Genomic DNA, 21,812 nt, shown 5'->3' with positions numbered 1-21,812 from the left:
TAAGCATTAACTTTGAAGCTCAAAAATGATGAAAAGTTTAACCATTGACCTGTCATGGTTAATCATACTCTGCTACCCATCTGCTCGACTCACAGGAATATGAGCTCTCAGTTCCAGGTCCTATGGGACAGTTCTCAAAGGTTGGTCAACCTCTCCTCCAAAAGCCAGCATTTTCTTTAAAAGTTCACAGGGCCTTGTTTATAGATGGATGTCATGGAGAGATAGGGAGACCAGTCCTGGGTGTTCATTGGAAGGACTGATGTTGAAGCTGAAACTCCAATACTTTGGCTACCTGATGTGAAGGGCTGACTCATTTGAAAAGACCCTGATGCTGGGAAAGATTGAGGGCAAGAGGAGAAGGGGACGACAGAGGATGACATGGTTAGATGGCATCACTGACTCAATGGACATGAATTTGGGTAAACTCTGGAACTTGGTGATGGACATGGAGGCCTGGTGTGCTACGGTTCATGAGGTCACAAAGAGTTGGACACGACTGAGCGACTGAACTGAACTGAACTGATGGAGAGATAATGTCCACTCCAAATGAGACCTACATCAATTGACCTCACAAGTTCATCCCATAGCAAAACAATGGGATGCTTTCTTGATCCCCTGATCTGAGAAAAGGGGTGTGTGTGAGAGAGAGAGATAGGGCAGGGGGGTCGAGAAGGAGGGAAAGAGGATGGGAGAGAAGGAGAAAGAAACTGATTTGGTTTTTGAGGTCTGCCCTGAGGATTCTACTGTTGTCATTGTACCAAGGGTTTTGGATTCAAATATCAGCAAAGCAGTGGCAACCAGCATTAGAGCTGGTATGAAATATTGTTACCCACTATAGGTGCCGAGTAAATAATCATCTCATCATATTAACTCATGATTCACTCATTCATTCAACAGCTAACTCAGGAACCCAGTAAAATGGCAGCCAGTAGGCACTGAAAACACAGATGAGTGACAAGAAATCTCCGCTTTCAAGGAATAAATACAGCAGCAGTTGGACAAGCAAACTCAGGGTGGAACATATACAACAATGACAGTTGTACTTGGTACTATGAGAGGGAAGGTAACTTTCCCAGGAAAGCTGGCACTTGAGTCGTTTCTCTTTTTCTTTTTTCAGCCGTGCCCACGGCTTGCAGGAGCTCACTGTTCCCTGATCAGGGATCATACCTGGGCCATGGCAGCGAAAGCATGGAATCCTAGCCACTAGGCTGCCAGGGAACTCCTGAGATAAGTTTAAGAGAATTAGGAGTTAGTGAAGTCAAGGGTGGGGGCACAAGAAGAGTCTGTGCAAACGCTGGAAGTGAATGGGTGAATGGATTTTTTTTTTTTTTTGGTGTTTTTTGGTCAGTGGGTATCATTTGTTCAGTCCACAAAGAGTTGGACACGACGTAGCAACTAACACTTTCAGTTCACTTTTCAGTGTATATAAAGCGCCTAGTATCTGGCACTTGTGTGCGTGCTCAGTCGCTCAGTCATGTTCGACTCTTGCGACCCTGTGGACTGCAGCGCGCCAGGCTCCCCTGTCCATGGTGACTCTCCAGCCAAGAATACTGGAGTGGGTTGCCATGCCCTCCTCCAGGGGATCTTCTCAACCCAGGGCTCAAACCCAGGTCTCCCACATTGCAGGCGGATTCTTCACCACCTGAGCCACCAGGGAAGCCCTTGGTGCAGTTAATTCTGTTCCCATTCCCTTTTCTTGGGAGCAGGGGTCTGAACAGTGGAAATGGGATAGTGAGCTCACCATCTTGAAAGCACTGCCCATGACAGGGAATGCTGATTTTTGCTTAGTTGGCCTCATGTAAGTCAGCCAAGCCAGACTCAGTCTAATCATGTTCCTTTTTACCAGCTGGAGAAAAAGTAATATTTAGTTATAGCTCTTAGGTGCCAGGAGAGAGCTAGTGTTCACTATTCCATTTACACCTGCAGCGAAGCTTGTAGAAAAGAATAGAATTGTTATAAAAAAATCTCTCCCCTGGAAGCAAAGACACTTACAGTTAATGAGCTAATAAATATTGTCAAGTGACCTTTCTCTTGCCAAGTATTAAATCGTAAAGAGAGGGGGAAGGGAAGGATGAGAACTGTGTTTGCTACAGAGTTTAGATTCTGGGCTTCTTCTGACCAACGTTTATTACTGCTGACCACAGTTTAGGTGTGTGGGTCCACTCATTCCCCAAGCTGCCTGACACGGTGAGTTCTCTAGGGCAGAGACCTCTCTCTTCCAGGCTGATGTCTGGTGGGCTGCACAGTGTTCTTTTTCATCTAATGGACCTTCGCATGTTTACTTCCTTTTCTGCTGCCAGAGTGGAGCATGGGGGTGAGGTCCCTGCTGCAAAACGAGCCATTTTCAGTCTCACTTCCAAGTCTCGTTTCCCTCCAGACATTGTTATGAACATTTGTTCTTTTTTTTTTTTAATTTATGTATTTATTTTAATTGGAGGTTAATTACTTAACACTCCTGTGGTGGTTTTTGCCATGCATCAACATGTATCAGCCATGGGTGTACATGTGCCCCCCGTCCGAACCCCACCTTCCACCTCCCTCCCCACCTCATCCCTCTGGGTTGTCCCAGAGCACCAGCTTTGAGTGCCCTGCTTCATGCATCTAATTTGCACTGGTCATCTATTTTACATATGGTAATATACACGTTTCAATGCTATTCTCTCATATCATCCCACCCTCACCTTCTTTCACGTAGTCCAAAAGTCTGTTCTTTACATCTGTGTCTCTTTTGCTGTCTTGCATATAGGGTCGTCGTTACTGTCCTTCTAAATTCCTATATATATGCATTAATATACTGTATTGCTGTTTTTCTTTCTGACTTACTTCACTCTATAAAATAGGCTCCAGTTTCATCCACCTCATTAGAACTAACTCCAATGTGTTCTTTTTTATAGCTGAGTAATATTCCATTGTGTATATGTACTACAACTTCTTTATCCATTCATCTGCGTATGGATATCTAGGTTGCTTCCATGTCCTAGCTATTGTAAACAGTGCTGCAATGAACATTGGGGTACATGTGTCTCATTTCTAGTTCCCTCAGTGTGAACATCTGTTCTTAAGGCATGCATGCATGCTAAGTTGCTTCAGTCGTGTCACACTCTTTGCAACCCTATGAACTGTAGCCTGCCTGGCTGCTCTGTCCATGGGACTGTCCAGGCAAGAATACTGGAGTGGGCTGCCACCTGCTCCAAAACTACATGAATTTAGAACTTTCAATCCTAATACGTCATTCTAGATACCTTGGTTCTTCCAATTCCATTTATGTCTGTACGTATCCCAGGTGGCACTAGTGGTAAAGAACCTGCCTGTGAATGCAGGAGACATAAGTGAAGCAGGTTCGACCCCTGAGTTGGGAAGATCCTCTGGAGAAGGAAATGGCAACCTACTCCAGGATTCTTGCCTGGAGAACCCCATGGACAGCTGGCAGGCTACAGTCCATAGGTCGCACAGAGTCGGCCGTGACTGAAGTGCCTTAGCATGTATGTATGTATATACGTATGTATTATGTGTTCATGTATGTATGTATTTTTGGTAGCACAATGATTCAGATCCTATCTTCTAATCACTTTGATTATCCTGAGAACAAAATCCAAACTTCTCACTCTGGTTCTCCAGGCTCTTCCTTCTGACGTACATACTCCCTCTCACTCACACCTTCCCAACTTGCCACCTCCCTTCTGTTCCTCAAACATACCAGGCGTTTTCTCTCTCAGGACCTCTGCACGCCCTGTATCCTGCACTTGAATTCTCCCTTCCTGATCTGCGGCCTTCCTGACCTTCAATCCCCAACCTTCATACAACTTCCTCAGACCGGTCATTCCCAACCTGCTCTCCAAAGTGACCATTCAGCCTCTTGCCACACCCCCTAAGTTCAATTTTGTCTAGTTCCATCAAAAGTATCTCGATCATTTCTTTACTTGCATTTTCCCTTTTTAGAATTTGCATGTGTTTTAACTTTTATATGCCCTTCCCCTAGAGCAGTTCCTGGGACAAAGAAAGGGCTCAGTTACTATTCATGAAATAAAGTAATGAATGATGACCTGCATTCTTATGTGGGGCTCAGCGACATTTCCCAGTCCTCCCTACTATCAATTTTTTGGTGAAATTCTGTGACGTCTGGCAGTCAGCAGTTTGGAAAGGAGCAGAGGTTTCCATCTCAACATGGGTCTGGCTGCATCCTGAGAACAACCTGGTTCCTGGGGCACCTGCCGACAGGGCTGACCCAGGAGGCTGCCAGATGGCACCTGCCGTGAGAACACGGTTTAGAGCCCTCACAAGAAATAAACAGCAAAATTATGGAAAGTGACTGGCAGAAGAGAACCTGACATGATGCCTCGAAGCTCTGAAGGAAAAAAAGTCAAAACTGTTGAAAAAGTCTACATTTTAATTGGCATGCCATATATCTCCCCCAAGCAACACTCGTTTGAGAAGAATGAAAAAAATCTTCCAACATTTTTTAGAGCTGAATACCAAATACTTTTGCTTTATTTTCATACAGTGGGCCAAATTCTCACTCTGTGTACACATTCAAAATGCATGTGCATGAGGCACCGTACCTGGAAGTTAAACAGCCACAGCAGAAAAGATAAACATGCACATCTCTCACTTACGGTTGTATTTGCACTTGTAGCTTTCAGGCAACTTAATTATTTGATTTTAATGCATATGTCCTTGTTTGGAGTTATCAGCACCTGGTAAAATGGACTCAGCCTCATGTCTTGATGTTAAAGTACAGCATGTCATTATTTAAAGTGGATAACCAGCAAGATCCCACTGTATAGCACAGGGAAATCGGCTCAGTGTTATGTGGCAGCCTGGATAGGAGGGGAGTTTGAAGAAGAATGGATACATGTATATGTATGGTTGAGTCCCTTTGCTGTCCACCTGGAACTATCACAACATTGTTAATCAGCTATTCTGCAACATAAAATAAAAGTTTAAAACAGAAGAAAAAAAAAGTGCATCATGTCAGGCAAAAGAAATGGTAGAAATATTTTTGTCCTCTTTGTTTTTTTCCAACACATTAGAACAAGATTCCAGAGAGCTTACATGACTCCCCCAAAGTTCTAGAAGTCCAAAGCTGAGACAAAGTGGAACACATGCCATAGAAATGTAAATGCACATTAATTTACACATTAGCATACTTAAAATGAAACCCCAAATTCAAGCCAGTAATTCTGAAATAGAAACATGCAATTCAATTAATGGAGGGACTTTCCCTATCTCATGTATTAATTTATTCTGAGACACGGAGTTTGGATGTACACTCATATATACATACATCACATGTATAGTACATTCTGACTTTGATTTGAAACTTGATAGTTACTAAGTTGCAACGCTAGCCAAGTCATTTTTTTCTTCTGTGACTTGGTTTTCAATCTGAGAATTAATGAATGGTGGTAAAGCACATAACAAAAGTAAAAACCACACACAGTGTTATCTTAATGTATACCTCTTCAAAGGACTGGTGGAAAGTTACAAATGGAAAAATGCTGAAGTGGCATGTACCTCCCACCCACTTTTCTCGCAGCTCAGTTTTCTAAGAAATACTGACATTGTTTACAAAAAGTATGAATGATCAAGACGGTATAAAAAATGCCAAGTTGCTTAAGCAGAGGCATTTTAACTGTGCAGATGGCTGGAAAGATCAAAGGCCGCATATATAAAGTCATTTTTTTGAATTCCATGAAGACATTAGCGAACTCGAATCAGCCTAATTTTAAAAGTTGTAAATGCTCAATAATAGCTGCTGTGATCATAAGAAGTGAGAAGGAGGGCAAAGGGAGGAAAAGAAAGTAAAAGCAAACAGTAAAAAAAAATTAAGTAGCCCTCCTCACAAACCAAGGCAATTAAAGAGACATCTGAGAACGAAAAATGAAGCAAAGAGATGAGCTCTTGAAGCTAAAGTGAGTGACCACGATATCTGGCTTCTAGAAGCTGGACACTGAGATCACCCACTACTGGTGGCAACACCAGACTTTCTATACAGAAGTGACTTAGGAGCAGCCATTCTGCTGGAAGCAGCAGCTAAGAGCTTCTCTGGAAGCTGCATTTGCACAGAAAGCACAAACCTTTTACAGTAAATTACATCTTTATGTGGATGGCCTTAGGGCATTGATAAAAACTGGGGGGTAGGGAGGGATCAAAAACACCCTTCACGTATATACAACTCTTCCTTTGGACCTGCCACTGCAGTTTGAATACACACGAACCCCTTTGTATACTCTTTATGGTGGAGAAACAACAGACAGAGCAGGAACAAGTGATGTGAATAAAGACTCCTGTCTTCTTAGAGCTAGAAGGGACCTCAGACATCATCCAGTCTGTGATCTGCAGGACATACGAGGAGGTGAGCAAAAGGCTGACAGCTATTGAATCTGGGTGACAGGAACATGGGGGGTTGTTATAGTGTGTTCACTAATCTATGTCTATTTTTATATGTCATAATAAAAGTGAATGAAGGAAAGGAGGATGATGGAGAGAAGAAAGGAAGGAAGGAATGGAGGGAGAGAGGGAAGAACCCAGAAGAAGACAGGATTTATTCTCCATCCCTTCAACTGTGAATGAAGCAGAATGAAGCAAGGGAGGGGAAAAAAGCGAGAAAGAAAGAAAAGAGAAAATGAAAGAATAAAGACAGAAAAAAGTGAAGAGGAAGGAAGGGAGGGAGGAAGGCCAGCTTCAAGTCTTGCGGAAGGAAATTGGCAGTTCCCCCCTAAACCAAGGATGAAGCACGACCACAGCAGAAGACTCCACACTCTGTGCATATCTATGTAAACCGGGGCCCACACTCTGACCCTGCGTTTAACACGGGTCTTTTACTTTGCCAGAAACCTGTCCCACCAACTGCCTCAGCTCTTGGGAAGCAGGGGTCCCTTTTGAGAGGATCAGCAGGGAGGGGCTGGATCTGTCCAAAGGCAGAAAATCCGACGTGAACTCAACATGCCCCCTGCGTGTTCAGTCCTCGGTCCAGCTTCTCTGCGCCACTCGAGAGGCCAGCCCAGCACATCTGCCTCCCAGCCGCACGGCTTCATCACAACCGGACGGCCTCTTAGTTTATGGATTCGAGTTGCAATCCTTGTATAGACTCTTTTATTTCTTGAAAATCCTTCACTACCTGGCAGCTCTAGAAATGCATGTCAGCTGTTCATATGCCAAATTAATCACCTGCCATTTCAGATGCCAAGTCCAGAAAGTGTTTAGAAGGAAAGTTAAGGGAACTTGACTTGGTGAGGAGAGGGAGTTAGCTCTTTGTGGCAAACTGAAATGAGAAGACAGACCTCCTCGTATTCCAACGCAGGTGTTGTTTTTTTTCTCTGCTGCTGAGCCCTACAATGGCTGAAAAACCACTGGGAATGTTGATCTCTTGAAAGTAATTTTATATAGCAGTAGCAGTAGTGTTAGTCGCTCAGTCATGTCCAACTCTTTGCAAACCAATGTACTGTAGCCCACTAGCCTCTTCTGTCCATGGGATTCTCCAGGGAAGAATACTAGAGTGGGTTGCCATTTCCTTCTTCAGGGGAACTTCCTGATCCAGGGTTCAAACCTGGGTATCCTGCATTGCAGGAATACTGGATTGGGTAGACTTTCTCTTCTCCGGGGGATATTCCCAACCCAGGGATAGAACTGGGGTCTCCTGCATTGCAGGCAGATTCTTTACCGTCTGAGCCACCAGGGAAGCCAATTTTATATAAGGTCTAATCAATTCACTGAAAGGTTACTAAGAGTCTGCTAGGTGCCAAGTACTGCGCTATGTGCTGGAAATAAGATACAAATGACCCCAAGAAGGTCAAAGTCAAGTGGGTAAGATTACAAAAGAAGTCAGCAATGGTAATCCACTCTGACATATGTGATGAGGTGTTTACATGAGTGTACTCACATGAAGACAGAAAGAAGAGGCTACAAAGAGGACGTGGCATTTGAGTTGAGTCTGGAGGGATGACTAGGCGGCACCTACTGATCTGATCCCATCACTTCATGGCAAATAGGTGGGGAAACAGTGGAAACAGTGGCTGACTTTATTTTTGCAGGCTCCAAAATCACTGCAGATGGTGATTGCAGCCATGAAATTAAAAGATGCTTGCTCCTTGGAAGGAAAGTTATGAGCAATCTAGACAGCATATTAAAAAGCAGAGACATTACTTTGCCAACAAAGGTCTGTCTAGTCAAGGCTATGGTTTTTCCAGTGGTCATGTATGGATGTGAGAGTTGGACTATAAAGAAAGCTGAGCGCCGAAGAATTGATGCTTTTGAACTGTGGTGTTGGAGAAGACTCTTGAGAGTCCCTTGGGCTCCAAGGAGATCCAACCAGTCCATCCTAAAGGAGATCAGTCCTGAATATTCATTGGAAGGACTGATGCTGAAGCTGAAACTCCAATATTTTGGCCACCTGATGCGAACAGCTGACTCATCTGAAAAGACTCTGATGTTGGGAAAGATTGGAGGCAGGAGAAGAAGGGGATGACAGAGGATGAGATGGTTAGATGGCATCACCGACTCAATGGACATGAGTTTGGGTAAACTCTGGGAGTTGGTGATGGACAGGGAGGCCTGGCGTGCTGCGGTTCATGGGGTTGCAAAGAGTCGGACATGACTGAGCGACTGAACTGAACTGATCTGATGGTTTAAGAAGAACACAGCAGGAGGAAGAGCAAGGACCAAGGTCTGGGACCACATACTGGTGTGAGATGTGCACCCAGCACACCCCACCCACTGGGCGGATCAGTCTTTGGGCAAACATTATTACGTAACTTCTGCGTTTCCTAGGCTAAGTGGGGGTGACGCAGACAAGAATCACGAGTGGTCCCTGCTCAGAAGAGCTCCCTGCAAAGTCTGCTCAGAACTGCTCACAAGGATGTTGCCTAGACTCCAGGTTGAAAGTCAGGAAGCAAAAAGGTTTCCCTGGGCAAGAGCATCTCACACAGAAGGACATTCAAGCCCCTCCAGGATGCAAGAGCTAGAGGAACAGAAGGGCTAGGTAAACCTTAGGGACAGTTTCCTAGTCATCACAATACAGTTCTGTTGGTCCTTCCTCATCTGTTTCATTGGCTTCTCCTAGACACTTTCCCTTCTAAAATCTGTTCCTTGACCACCCTCCCTGCCACAAACACTCAGATTCGCCACAAACACTCAGATTCACCAAATACCTCAAGCTGACATCCCTTTGGCCTGCCTTTCCCAGCAATGCCTCTTACTCCAAATTGCTTCCCTTCCCCAGAAAGTCCTCCATCCCTTCAACTGTGAAGACCTCAGCCCGATGGTAAGATGAGCAAAGGGAGTAGTAGGATGTGAACAGTTACAATGCTCTCACATCTCCCTGTAGACCAATTTTTTTTTTTAATAACACTTTAATTTTCAAATTATAGGTGTCATTTCAGGCAATCTGGAAGGGATGTTTAAGGCAGGAACTTGTTTCAGGGGTCCTTAGATTCCACAACCAGAACGCAGGTGCCCCCACCCACAAATAAACTTGGCCCTGGGAACGAAAAGAAGACACAGCTCTTCCATCAGGGAGAAGAGGCAGCCTCTGCCCTTCTCAGTTTGGGATCCACCAGTTCATGAGGGCCCTGGGCTGGCCTGGGTGAATCTGTATCCTCTCCTCGTAGGACCAAAGAGCGGGTTTGAAGGTAATAGTGGGAGAAAGCTGCCCGTGACAAGGTAAGCACGGCTCTGGGACCCAGGTCTGTCCGCCCTGATCAGTTCCTGACCACTGGAACCCAGCACATCAAGCCAGGGACTCAGAGAAGCCCGGGACTCACAGACACAGCAGCTTCCTGTCCCCCTTCTGGCCCCCACCCCCAACCTCACTCCATCCTCTTGTTCCTTCCCCAGGAGCCCAGGCACTCCCATGGATGTTCAGGGAAGCCTGGAGCAGACTCCAGCACCCCCATCTGCCGCCCACCAGGCCCAGCTCCTGCCCTTTTGCAGATTCTTCCAGGAATCCAACCAGGACTTCCTAGCAGGCCTCCGATCCCCAGGCCCTTATCAGTGACATGCCAAATCCTGTATCTTCTTCTGGGACCCAGCCCTTAGCACAGCCATCCCTGGCTCAAATCCCATCCCAGCTGGGCCGCTCCCGAAAACAGGATTTATCTTTGGGGAGCTGAAGCGCCAGGCCCTCCTCAAAGCCTCCGGGTAAACACCCAACTGATAAAACTCAGCCGTATCCCAGGTGGTGGCTCCTGTCAATAGGTCGGTGAGGGTCCCGGAGGTCCAACCTCCAGCAGCGGGGTGTGGGTGCGCCTCGCCATCCACCAGATAAGCCAGCCTCGTGGGAGACGGTGACCACAATCCTTCCAAACTGGAGGATCGGGCGTACGGAACATTTTCACCTCTTTGCTTCTCCAGTTTCAGAAAAAATAGACAAAAGTCATCTCCAGGGGTGAAGGGAGTCTTATCAAGCTGAAGAGAACTCAAGGAAACCTCAGCCATCTTGCAGGCTCCTTTGTCTGTTTTCCGAGCAGTCACCCTGATAGTCCCCACTGGCCTCGCTTCCCTCCCGCCAGTAAATAAGCAGCTCTAATTAAGCTCATTCTGTTGGATAAAGGTATACAACCTTGAAGGGCCCATAAAACACAGCTTCACTCTGAAGACTTCAAAAAGCGCGAGGTCCCTCTGTCAGGCCTGAGACAAGGTTAATTTACGTCGCTGCTATCTTCCTCTGAAGGACTCGAGTTACCCCACATCTGTTCTCTGTCTAATCTTCGGAGGAACAGTGTGGTGGTCTTGGCAGCTCAAGGCATTGACTGGTCTCTTAACTGTTTCCTGCCCGACACGTCCAGGCTTTCAGATCGGAATTGCTCTCCACTTTTGCCCCTGTGAAAGCTGTCCATTTCCTTTCAGATGATGAATGTCCTGATCATTCTGTGTTCCCTGACTTCAACTCAAGGAAACTGCCCTGCTCCCCAGACTGGCTGACTTCACCCAGACTGGGAAGACTGGCAGAAGAAAGCAACTACCCTTGCATTTTCAAAATGAAGAGCAAAGATGATACGAGAGGGGAAATTATGCAAGAAAATCTGGATGTCAGACAACGCTGTTTTTCAGTCCGTGGTTGCAATTAGGATTTTTTTGAAATTAAACAGAAGAAAAAATGTCAGTGTATTACATCAGTAAGGGCATTCTTTTGTAGAAATTTTGCTTTAACTGTATAAGCGTGTGAGTGTATATTTTCTGGGGTATAATTTAAAATCCCGTCCTATAAGTTGCAGTCAAAGGAGCTTGAAATTCTAGTGGAGTGTATTTGGAGCTGTCTCGGTGCTACAGCTTTAACATTTCTCCTCAGTGTGACTGTGACCAAGTCTGTTTTCTCATCTGCAAACTGGGAGTGGTAATAATATGCACCATATTAGGGTGATCAAGAGGCCCCAATCAGATAAAATGCATGTGAGCTTTACTTCAAGGCTCTGTGCCAATCAAACTCTACCTTACATCCCAGGAAGGGCTTCACGGAGGATGCCCAAGTTGGGTACCAGATGAGAGAAAGGGAATCACAGAGGAAGCCTCAGACTCAGGTGTGCAGTCAGGACCTCACCTCACACGTTGCCTCATTTATTTAACAATATTCATTGGAGGCCTTACATGCGTTTGACTATGGAGATAAATAGACAAAGGCTTTGCCTTCATGGAGCTTATATTTGAGTGACGGGAAGCCAAATTAAAAGAAAAAAATGATTGTGTGTGATATGAGTTTGAATTCTCTGGGGGAAAATTAAATTGTCTACAAGTAGACCAGTGCATTTGTTACCAGTTTTATCTAAGATCCCATGCAATGTTTTAGAAGTTTGGGTGGCTAAAATGGTGGAAAATCACTGTATATCTGTGTTACTTAGAAGTGTTGTGGTATGTGAAATACCCAAAGAACCTTTTTGCAAAGGACACCCTTGGAATGCTCTTGATTTCTAGGAGAGAAATAAACACATGGAATTTGTTACCTGAACTAGTGGTAAAGCGAAAACATAGGTTCGCAGCAGGCTTAGATAAATACATGGATAATAATGTTTAACAGCATTTAAATTTTTTTTTTAACATTTTGTTTTATTTATATAGCTGTGCCAGGTCTTAAGTTGTGCACACGAGACCTTTCAGTTGTGGCATGTGGGATCTAGTTCCCTGACCAGGGATCAAACCCAGACCCCCTGCCTTGAGAGAATGGATTGTTAACCACTGAACCACCAGGGAAGTATCTAAAAATTTTAAAAGACAGTATACAAACTATGGGGAGTCCTGACAGCCCTCTGCAGCAAGCCATTGGCTTACTCACCATCAGCATCATCAATACCACATAACTGCTGCCTCCTGACTAAAGTCCCAGATCTCCAGCTTTTATGCCAAGTTGTAGAAGCCAAGTTCAAAGGCTGGGAAGCTACACCTAAGGCTGGGAATCCTGGATACTCATCCTCGCTTCCAGTTTTCATTTCTGTCAGCTCACATTTCTAAGGCTCACACTGTCCTTTACAAAACTAGTTCATCTCGTGAGGCCCCACAGAGTGAAAAAAAGCAAAAAGAGAAAATCACTGAAACAAAATTGTGTGCTGAGGCTGGGGAGAAAGCAGCACGCTGTTGCCATGATGCTTTACAAGGTTAACGAGTGAGTGAATTAATCGCACCCGATAATCTCATCCTGGTGGATGGTGGTGGTGGTTTAGTCACTAAGTTGTGTCCAACTCTTGTGACCCCATGGACTGTAACCCACCAGGCTCCTCTGTCCATGGAATTTCCCAGGCAAGAACACTGGAGTGGGGTGCCATTTCCTCCTCCTGGGGATCTTCCTGACCCAGGATCGAACCTAAGTCTCCTGCATCGCAGGCCGATTCTTTACTGACTGAACCACCGGGGAAGCCCACTGAAGGTGGAACTGTTTCTCAGAGGTGGTATGCATTAACCAAACTAAGTGAGGCTGACATACAAAAGAGCGATTCAAATGGATACACGTATATGTATGGCTGAGCCCCTTTGCTGTCCATCTGAAACTATCACAACATTGTTAATCGGCTATACTCCAACGTAAAGTAAAAAGTTAAAAAAAAAAAAAAGATTTCAAATTTAAAAAATAAAATTAGAAAATTAAACCCTTGGAATTTCCTGGGGGGGACAAAAAGGCAGTTTGCATTAACCAAACTAAGTGAGATTTACATATAAAACAGAAATTCAAATTTTCACTAAAAAAAAAAAAAATTATCGTCCTATGGTCTAGTACAGAGTCAGCGAACTAAGGCTTGTTAGTTCTGCCTGACGTCTGTGTGTGTAAATCACATCACAATGCAGCTCACCCAAGCCTGAGGTTTACACATCGTCTGGGGCTTCTTTCCCCCCAAAGCAGCAGAACCGCCTTGTGGTCACAGAGCTTCTATGGCCTGCAAAGCCTAAAATACCTGCCATCTGGCCCTTGACAAAAAAGTGTACTAAACTCTGAAGGGAAGAGAATATTTTTGTTAATACAGCTAATACACTCTCCCCTTGGAGGAGAAAATTAAAAGTGAGCTTGCTTCATGAGCATAGGAGCAGAACCGATGGGCTCCCTTGGGTGACGTGAAGGACTCGTTCTCAACCGAGGAAGCTTAAGACGTAGTGGTCTGTTACAGAGGAGCCACGTGAGTATGGTTTCCTTTAGATGTTTTTATGTGAATCATTTTTAAAGTCTTTATTGAATTTGTTATAATACTGCTACCGTATTAAGTTTTGGTTTTTTGGCCAAGAGGCAGGTGGGATCTCAGCTCCCTAACCACAGATCAAACCCACAGGCCCTGCATTAGAAGGCGAACTCTCAACCATTGGACCAGCCGCGAAGTCCCAGGGAGCTATGATACTAAAATCCACCAGAAAAGCTTCTCTGTCCTCTGGGCTGTGCCTGAACGGACCTGACCACTATTCACTTCTTTCCGTCTTTTGTTATCATGCCTCCGTTGCTGGAGAACCCCCATCAGATCTATGTAGCATGCTAATCCCCAGGCTTCACGTAGCGTGAGCCAAATCAGTCCTGTTTCCTCCCTCCACAGAGCCTGCCTCACCACAGTGACACATCTGGATGGAATACAGACGTGACTCCAAAGCCATGAAGGGTAACACAGCTATGGACTCAGGATGCTCTCAGTGGTGGTCAAGGATGGTTGTTCCCAGAAGCACAGCCAATTTCTGAAAAGCATCTTTAGCTCTCTCACCCACGTTACACTTCTAAATCTTCTTTCTCCTTCTTCAAAATTCCATCATGCTGTGTGTGAGGTTTCCTAATAACACGGGCAGATGGTCCTTCTCATTGTGAGTCACATTTCTCTAGCTGTCGACAAGCCTTTTCTTATATACATCAACTCAGTGTCTTCTAGTTCTGTTCGTCCCTCCTCATCAAGGTGCTACGGTTAGGGAAACAAGAAAAAAAGGGAGTGATCAGGAGAAGATGAGAGAGAAAGGAAAGAGGGAGGGAAGGAAGGAGGGAGGAAGGAAAGAGGAGGAAGAAAAAAGAGAAAGAAAGGGAGGAAGGGAAGAAAAAAGGTGAAAAGAAACAAAGATGAAAATTCCTAATTTGTAAATTTTATTCCCGCCGTATTTCCATATAAAAATTGTTGTGTGCTGAATTGTGTACCCTCGCCACAAAAAAAAGATGTTGACATCCTAAGTGCCAGTACCTCAGAACGTGACCTCATTTCCAAACAGTGTTGTTGCAGATGTAATAGTTAAGATCAAGTCATACTGAAGTATGGTGGGCCCCTGATTCAGTATGATTGGTGTCCTTATAAGAGGAAAGAGCCTCAGAGGACACCATCCAACCACAGAAGAAGAATCAGGGTGATGCAGACTGGGGAATGCCAGTGATGGTGGGCAAACACCAGGAGTTAGGAGAGTCAACGAAGGATGTCCCTACACATTTCAAAGGCTGCGTGGCCCTACTGTCGCCTTGATTTCAGACTTCCGGCTTCCAATACTCTGAGACTATACATGTTTGTTGTTTTAAGTCACCCACTCCGGGTGTTTTGTTACAGCAGCCTTTGCAAACTGATAAATAACTATGTTGAATCTTGCAGCTCAGTGCCAGACTGTGTGCCCCCTAATCTATTTCAGGGCGTTGGTTTTATAGCTGAATCCATTTCTCTTTTTCCAATTTTTAGGGGCTCCTCCTGTTTGACCTTACTTTCTGCATGTGGAGGGCAGTCATTTTGCTGAAGAATTGCTTCCTGTCTACCTCAATAAATGCTTTTTGAACTGTGTTGCACAAAGCGCTGTGTCTTGTACAAGAGCACTTAACTAAAAAAGTGAGCGAAAGTACCTTTTCTTATACGTTCCTAACACATGTCGAGGTCTCTCTTCCATGGGTGCGCAGTGGGTTAAGACACTAAAACTCTCATCTATCCTCTCTAAGGCCTTTCCTTTCTTGAACTGTGAATTACTGCACTGCCCATTAGCCTCAGCTTCTGGAACCAGCCACGCTCCTCCCCCAAATCAGACACAACCCACGTAGACAAAGATCCTTTAAGACGCATCACGACTCATGCAAATTCTGGCTCCAGTCACTGGTAAATAACAGTGATGATGATGACAGGAATCTTTGGCTTTTTAAGCCATAAACTTAGCTTGAGAGCTCTGATTCGCAGCTGGATACCAAACACTGTGGGAACGTTGATTAGCAGGTGGTCACATCAGGTGGATGAACTGCTTCTCCTTTCTCCAAAATTATTCACAGTTCATTTTCCCTTCAGAATATTTTAGGTAAGGGCTTGGAACGCTAACATGTTTGGGTTTTAGATCCTGGAAGGAGTGCAATGGAATTTTTTGGCATGCTCTGTTGAGTGATTTACGCACGGCTCCCATTGGATAATTTGTTTTACGCATGCGTGACAAGGCTGATGCTCTGGAAACGTTTGTTTCAAATTTGCATGTGTTGGCCCTTCGGCACCCTGCACTTGAATGAAAAAAATCCCTCCGCAAGAGATGGTTACGCTACCTCCTGAGGGAAAAGATCTTGAGATAGATCCTTTCTCTCCTTTTTTTCTTTTTTCTTCCCATCAGGAAGCGTCATTAACAAGCCAAGAGTAGGAACGCGGATTTTAAGGCTGGCAGGGAAATACCCAGCTAAAATAACTTGGAAATATGTTGGGAACTTCAAAAATACGATGTGTGCAGAAAGGATAATCAAAACAAGAATCTCTGAGGCCGCCAGGAAGCGGCAAAGCAGGCAAACTCCGCTAAGGGTTTGCTAGTGAGGGCATCTCTTTGATGAAACAGGCGATTAGTGGCTCTTACACTTCTGAGCATGAACATCACCCTTGTTGAACAGAAAGAGGACTGTGAACAAATCATATCCAAATGACCTGAAGGCACTGGTGTAGAAGCATCAGCCCCCTTGGAATAACTCCAGCCAGAGCCACCCTCTAGGACAGTGGCAAGCTAGCTAGCATCATAAGAAGGGTATCGTCACAATGTCCTGAAACTCAGAGCTGGAAGATGGCGGACATATTCCATTGAGTTTTAGACGGCCGTTGAGTCTATTCAATGGGTACCCCTGCCAATAAATAAGATTATGTGGTCCTGATTGTTCACTATTAGTTGGGAACCCCATAGGGTGTAGGGTCAAGCTCACGGGGCCCGTGCTAACAGGGGTCATGTTCAGCAGCTTGGTTTGTCAACAGGAACCCTGGATTTACACCAAGAACTAAGGTCTGGCTTATGAAATGAATAATCTTTCTTCATCTGAGATAACAAGTGATTTTCTAGGGTCAGTCACCATGTTTAGCACCCTGGGAGAGATCAATATACCCAGATGCATCTGTATAAAGGCAAAGAAAGATTAACCTTGGTGCTCTTGGAGAGGGCATTGTATCAATTAGGGGCCATGAGGCAGACAGATGGTGCATTAAGAGTTTAAGGAAGTTGAGTGAAGAAATGGGGTTGAAGGGAGCCATCAAGCCTTGGTGACATGCCAGGAGGAGCAACACCAGAAATCTGTCACCACCTGGAGTCTGAAAGGACCCACAGAGCTGGTGGCATTCTCGAAGCCCAGAGCACTAGAGCCGAGGAAGGCCTTGCAAGTCCTTTTGCCATAAATGATGGAGCTGCTGCTACAACTGCGATGAAGCAGGAAGGAACTAGGAAATGAACAGGTGGCTCCTTTCTCTTCCCACCTGCAGTCTCTGGAGGTACCTTCCTTTAGTCCAAACTCCAGGCAGCCCTCCTTAGCCACAGAGCAGGACAGAAGACTGGAGAATGAATTGGTGGATGAAAGAGAGGCAAACAGAAAGTAATTTTTGGCCCAGGCACCGAAAAATGGAACAGGCCTCTCCTTTGTATAAGGTTGCAACCATAGGTCATCTTGGACTGAAGTACTTTCACTCTGCATAGGGTCACTTGTGGGGTTCATTGTCCCCCCACATATGCTCACTCTATGAGCTGTAAAATGCATTTAGGTAACATAAATGCAGGGTGAATGGGTGTTCCTTGCTGGGAAGAGGGGAGGACAATATGGAAGCTCCCTATTGCAGTATATATAGGAGTTGATCCAGGGTATGGAAATGTGTTTTCTTGGCTTCACCATGTGGCATGAGAGATCTTAATTGCCCAAGCAGGTATCGAACCCATGCCCTCTGCAATGGGAGCACAGCGTCTTAACCACTGGACCACCAAGGAAGTCCCAGAAATGTAGTTCCCAGAGAGGAAACATACTAATTCTAAAAAGCACAGAAAGTCTCCCAAAGCTGGACTAACCAAGAGCATAGGAGGTACCTGGGCTGGTGACAAAGACTGAAAACAAAGGCTTCTCAGAGGTTCTGATAGAAGAGCTGATTTCTGCATCATCCATGGCTAATGTCAAGGATATTCTAGATTTTGTCAATGTGCCTGAGGAATAATGTCTGGGTGTGGGAATATGAGTCAGAAAAAGTGTGATCTCTGTACCCAAGACAAGTCACTACTGAGACCTACCACAGCACAGATATACCAGCTGCTGCTGCTGCTGCTAAGTTGCTTCAGTCGTGTCCGACTCTGTGCGACCCCACAGACGGCAGCCCACCAGGCTCCCCCATCCCTGGGACTCTCCAGGCAAGAACACTGGAGTGGGTTGCCATTTCCTTCTCCATTGCGTGAAAGTGAAAAGTGAAAGTGAAGTCGCTCAGTCGTGTCTGACTCTTAGAGACCCCATGGACCGCAGCCCACCAGGCTCCTCCGTCCATGGGATTTCCCAGGCAAGAGTGCTGGAGTGGGTTGCCATTGCCTTGTCCAAAATATACCAGCAACCATAGACAAATTTTCACGAAACTGGCATAACCCATCTTCAACCACAAACTCAAGAAGCAGCAAAAAATAAAAGCAGGTACTTTCCTGGTGGCCCAGTGCCTAAGACTCCACTCTCCCACTGCAAGGTGCCTAGGTTCGATCCCTGGTCAGGGAACTAGATTCCACGTGCCACGAGCATAAGCTGGCAGAGAACAGACTGGTTCCAAATAGGAAAAGGAGTACGTCAAGGCTGTATATTGTCACCCTGCTTATTTAACTTATATGCAGAGTACATCATGAGAAATGCTGGGCTGGAAGAAACACAAGCTGGAATCAAGATTGCCGGGAGAAATATCAATAACCTCAGATATGCAGATGACACCACCCTTATGGCAGAAAGTGAAGAAGAACTAAAGAGCCTCTTGATGAAAGTGAAAGAGGAGAATGAAAAAATTGGCTTAAAGCTCAACGTTCAGAAAACTAAGATCATGGCATCTGGTCCCATCACTTCATGGGAAATAGATGGGGAAACAGTGGAAACAGTGTCAGAATTTATTTTTTGGGGCTCCAAAATCACTGCTGATGGTGACTGAAGCCATGAAATTAACAGACGCTTACTCCTTGGAAGGAAGGTTATGACCAACCTAGATAGCATATTAAAAAGCAGAGACATTACTTTGCCAACAAAGGTCCATCTAGTCAAGGCTATGGTTTTTCCAGTGGTCATGTATGGATGTGAGAGTTGGACGGTGAAGAAAGCTGAGCACCGAAGAATTGATGCTTTTGAACTGTGGTGCTGGAGAACACTCTGGAGAGTCCCATGGACTGCAAGGAGCTCCAACCAGTCCATCCTAAAGGAGATCAGTCCTGGGTGTTCATTGGAAGGACTGATGTTGAAGCTGAAACTCCAATACTTTGGCCACCTCATGCGAAAAGTTGACTCATTGGAAAAGACCCTAATGCTGGGAAGGATTGGGGGCGGGAGAAGGGGACGACAGAGGATGAGATGGTTGGATGGCATCACTGACTCGATGGACATGGGTTTGGGTAAGCTCCGGGAGTTGGTGATGGATAGGGAGGCCTGGCGTGCTGCGATTCATGGGGTCGCAAGGAGTCGGACACGACTGAGCGACTGAACTGAACTGAAAAAATAACAGTAACAGCAGCAGTGAGCTGATCAGAACCTGATTCTCTCTCCACTGCCTGTGCATCATGAGCTGGAGAAGAGGCCCATTGACTCAGCATCAGGAAGTTGACTACTCAGATAGGCAGATAAGATTCACACAGAGAAGAACACAAGAAAGTGAACAAAACTGGTATGACGTGCCAGAGGCTTTCAGAGCTCAGAGAGATGGCTGCAGATGGTCCCAGAAGACTCATGGAGGCTGGGACTAGAGCCGAGCCCAACAGGATGAAGACTGTTTAGGGAGGCAGAGGAAGATGTTAGGAGAAAGTCTCATCCCAGCGAAGCTTCCCTAGGTGGAGATGCCAAAGACGTCCTGGGCAGACGCTGGGTGACTCATCGGTCCAGAAAAGAGTATACTGAACATGTCTGAGCTGGGAGAGGTGATGAAAGCAGTGTTTACAGAAAGTCACTCTGGCCATGGGGTCCCAGATGGACTGCATTTGGGAGCAACTGGAGGTATGAGGACAAGTTAGGGAACTATTCAAGCTAAGAAATAGTTCAGGCATGAAGTGATGGGGCTCAGAAGAGAATTATGACAGTGGGAAGGGAAGGAGGGGGCCGACTCATTAGACGTTGGTGAGGATGACGACCAGGCCTCAGTGACTAATTGGAAGTGTAGGGAGGGCTGAGGAGAGGAGGAACCAATGATGCACATGAGGTCTGCAGCCTCAGTGACTCAGAAAATGATGGCATTATACAGGATGTGGCAAATTAGCTGCGGAGGGGGATGCTAATCATTTAGTGAAATGGTTAAGATGGATTAAAGGACTAAGTATACTGCTTGGGAGGATAGTTATGGAGATATTCTTCCACAGACGAGTACTCCACTTGGGTTCAAGAGCTCATAAACAGCCTGGCTGGCCACCATTTTCCCAAACCTAAGAATCATCCTCATCAGTGCTTTCTCCATTACTCCCCAAATTAATCAGTCTCCAAATTCTATTAATTTTACTTTTATTATCTCTCAAATCTATCCACTAGCACCACCTATCAATAAATGCTGTTTAGAGCCTCCCTTGTGGCTCAGCTAGTAAAGAATCTGCCTGCAATGTGGGAGACCTGGGTTCGATCCCTGGGTTGGGAAGATCCCTTGGAGAAGGGAAAGGTAACCCACTCCAGTATTCTGGCCTGGAGAATTCCCATGGCCTGGAGAATAGCCAGTGAGGTCGCAAAGAGTCGGACACGACTGAGCGACTTTCCCTTTCCCTTTATGTTTTGCTGTTGTGTTTGTACTTCTGTTTGTTTGGGATTTAAAACATCTTCAGATACACCTTCATAAAACGTAACAGTGGGCAAGATGTGGGGATGGGCAGAATTTAATCATAGAAAGGGACTCAGATTTTTCCCGAGAGCTTTTGCTAGGGGAAGAAGCAAAGGTCTCTGGTAAGTGAGGAGGATCCTGTTGGAGAAGAGAGAAAGGTCTAGAAATGGAGAAAGAGAGAGACTGCTTCTCCAGATTGGGTGGACGTGCAGGGGAAGGGGAACTGGGATCTGACTGGCATGTGAGCCTATGGCTGACTGGCTTCTCACTTGAAAATCCTAGGAGTTTCAAAGTCCACAGAGCTCTCCAGCCACAACTAACACCCGTCCACTCAGAGCCCTAACAAATTTTTTTCCTTCATTCCAGCCAGCTCAAAAGGACCTCGATGTGACCGCTCTCATCAATAACAGTAAGCACAGAGCAAGACTAAAACTTCAGGCTTACCTCAAACAAGCTAGATTTCTTCCAAGTATCTACTTTGGTTTCTTCTCTATCTTCTTTCGGCTATCTTCCTGCCCTTGGTCCTGCCTCAGTTTGAGATCTCCGCTAAATTTCCCCAGGTCAGGGTTTTAACATAGTGTTGAGTTATCCCCAGTGAACAGTGAGGGCAAAAACTGACTACAAAACAATAAAATGAGAATAAGAAAAACCAAAGGAAACATCAAAAGCAAATAAAGGCAGAAAGGAAGAAGAAAACTGGACTACATTTACAGATGGCTTGATGTACTATGTTTACATTTGTGTTGAAAACCTCAAGGAATCTACATGATGACTACTAGAGTTAATATGTAAATTTAGCAATGCTGGTGAATACCAAGTTAAACGTCCAAAAATTAATTGTACTTTGTATGCTGCTGCTGCTGCTAAGTCGCTTCAGTCGTGTCCAACTCTGTGCAACCCCATAGACGGCAGCTCACCAGGCTCCGCCATCCCTGGGATTCTCCAGGCAAGAACACTGGAGTGGGTTGCCATTTCTTTCTCCAGTGCATGAAAGGGAAAAGTGAAAGTGAAGTCGCTCAGTCGTGTCCGACTTTTAGCGACCCCATGGACTGTAGCCTACCAGGCTCCTCCGTCCGTGGGATTTTCCAGGCAAGAGACTTTGTATGCTAGCAGAAAGCAATCAGAAAATTAAGTAATGAAAATTCTACTTGCAAGAGGGAACCT

General features: G+C 45.4%; 2 long non-coding RNA genes across 2 annotated transcripts in view; both read right to left on the bottom strand.

Annotated features, from left to right (window-relative positions):
* LOC145518669 (uncharacterized) overlaps positions 1-21,812 on the bottom strand; it is a 207,369-nt gene that overhangs the window by 179,467 nt on the left and 6,090 nt on the right. The gene's annotated exons all lie outside the window — the stretch shown is intronic.
* On the bottom strand, positions 12,019-15,754 carry LOC145518673 (uncharacterized). The gene is made up of 2 exons (XR_014063111.1): positions 15,263-15,754; positions 12,019-14,351 (listed from the first exon to the last, which is right to left on the bottom strand). It is a non-coding gene; the product is annotated as an uncharacterized LOC145518673 (long non-coding RNA).

This window comes from Giraffa tippelskirchi, chromosome 8 (genome assembly GCF_054371585.1).
Source record: "Giraffa tippelskirchi isolate mGirTip1 chromosome 8, T2T-mGirTip1v1.2.pri, whole genome shotgun sequence".
NCBI classification, from domain to species: domain Eukaryota; kingdom Metazoa; phylum Chordata; class Mammalia; order Artiodactyla; family Giraffidae; genus Giraffa; species Giraffa tippelskirchi.
This window is presented reverse-complemented; position numbering and strand designations above follow the sequence as displayed.